Here is a 2,318-nt window from a genome sequence, read left to right as displayed (position 1 = left end):
CTCTTCTCTTCTCTTCTCTTCTCTTCTCTTCTCTTCTCTTCTCTTCTTTTCCTTTTATTAAGTTTTCCATGAGGAAAGTGGGTTAGATGTTTACTTCAGTGGAGCATGGAAACGGCAGGAAGGGAGCTGTGTACTTGGACTAGGTTGAAGTTAGGAGTAAACTGGATCTTCACTCAGGGCCATCTCATGAAGACCACTGGCCGGAACTGTTGCATTGCAGGCTGGCCTGCATCTAGTATCTCCAAGAACTTACAGAAAACCTTGCTTCCATGGTTCCAAGTACCACATGATCTTCACTAGCAGCTTCCAGTCCAGTTATGAGCCTCCAACTCAAGGAGTAGCGAGGCCACTAGGAGCTGAGCAGGGAGAGAGTGGGTCCATTCTAATGATAGCTGCTGCTCCCTTCCGACAAGTCCCTGGCCCAGAGGTTGCTGTCAAGCCAGAGTGGCTATGTAGTTGCCTGTATCATCACTGTGACCAAATACCTAAGAGAAACAACCTCAAGGATGGAAAAGTATATTTGGGCTCCCGATTTCAGGGGTTCTTGTCATGGCTGCTTAGGTCTGTGTACTTAAGCTGTAATGGTGGCAATAGCATGTGGCGGAGGAGAGCTGTTCTGCCCGTGAAAATAAAGGAAGCAGAGAAAGGGTAAATAGAGGAAGGAGGGCTGGGCAAGGTACCTGCCAGGGCGCATACCCAGGAATCTACTTGTTGTAGGTAAGCATCTTCCCCTCCACCGTCTTCGACATTTCCCAGCAATCTCATCACGTTTACGATGGTATAAAGGGATCCATCATTTGAGTCTGTAAGAGCCCCCGTGGGCTGACATGGGGACGGACACACCAGAGCCATGATACACCTAATCTCCAGGCATCTCTCAATCCATTCAAGTAAATAATCCAACTAAATCAGCACAGTAGCCGAAGCCGTTACCTCTTGAGATAATTTTTATCCTAAGAGCAGTAGAAGACATTTCATCTTACGTGTAATCACCTCACCTTTGAAATGTCGGCAGCTGCTTTGTCGAACGCCGTGCAGGAAAATCAACAGAAAGAAGTCAATACATCTGCTGGCCAGGTTCAGCTTTGGGACGCTATTCCAGCCTCGGGTTTCTGAGGTCTCAGCCTTGGAATGAGGCATCACTCGGTCCTAGCTGTAAAATACCAGGTTCCCCGGTGATGAAGGAAGGAGGGGGGTTTGCTTGCCAACTCTAGTTCTCCTCTCATCATTTGGGAGTAGAGAGATTGAATGCTCTTCACCTTTACATGAGGGTCTTTTATCTGGTTCTACCAAGTATACGTCAAGGATTTGGGGGTTTGGGGGAGATGAGCATATGACTCTGGCCCATGGAGATGTAGCTATGAATTTCACCTGAGCACGGTCCTGCAGCCAATATAGCCAGACACTGAGGGATTCCTTGCTTCTGGGTATATAATATAGTTCCTTTTTTTGGAGAGTCAAACTGAGAGATTGTGGTAAGAGAGGAAGAACACTCTTAGCTGTGGGATATGAGACTTGAGAGTGTCTCAAGCCTGGGGAACCAGGAAATGCTACAGCCAGACACACGTGCATTGCAGTGACACTGTAGTACCCGTGAGCAGTGCCATGTGGTCCAAGGTTAAAGTCAGGCTTCTTTCCCGCCTGTCTTCTGTCAGTTGTGAGAGATTGTAGAACCTGTTGTACTTACAAGTGAGTGATTTAAATTGTTTCCGTTTCAAAATGTGGTAAAATAGCTGGGCATAGTGGCGTCTCCCTAGTAGCTGGGCATGTTCTACTGTATCTAGCAAATCTGTTACCTTATCCAGTCTGGTGTGCATATTATGATTGTGTCAAGTACAGTCACATTGTGCTACTTTCCATGGAGAAGTCTTTTCATCTTGCAGAACTGAACATTTAGTCGTTACACAATACCTTCCTATAGCAACCACCGTTCTCTTTTCTTCATGAATTTGTTGCAGTAGCTAGCTCAGAGGCATAGGGATATGTGTGTGTGTGTGTATGTATGTATGTATGTATGTATGTATGTATGTATGTGTGTGTATGTTGTGTATGTGTGTGTATATATATGTTTTTGTGTATGTTGTGTGTATATGTATGTATATATGTATGTGTGTATGTATATGTTTGTGTATATATGTATATGTGTGTATGGATGTATGTGTGTGTATGTATAGGTGTGTGTATGTATATATATGTATGTGTTTATATGTGTGTATGTATGTATGTGTGTATATATGTGTGTATGTGAGTGTTTGTATATGTTTGTGTGCTTGTATGTATGTGTATATGTATGTATGTTTGTGTATATATGTGTGTAT

The 2,318-nt window shown here is 44.0% G+C and overlaps 1 protein-coding gene across 1 annotated transcript in view; it reads left to right on the top strand.

The window, feature by feature from the left end:
* Tram2 (translocation associated membrane protein 2) overlaps positions 1–2,318 on the top strand; it is a 70,291-nt gene that overhangs the window by 41,663 nt on the left and 26,310 nt on the right. The gene's annotated exons all lie outside the window — the stretch shown is intronic.

This window comes from Grammomys surdaster, unplaced genomic scaffold (assembly GCF_004785775.1).
Source record: "Grammomys surdaster isolate TR1022 unplaced genomic scaffold, NIH_TR_1.0 169, whole genome shotgun sequence".
Classification (NCBI taxonomy): Eukaryota; Metazoa; Chordata; class Mammalia; order Rodentia; family Muridae; genus Grammomys; species Grammomys surdaster.
This window is presented reverse-complemented; position numbering and strand designations above follow the sequence as displayed.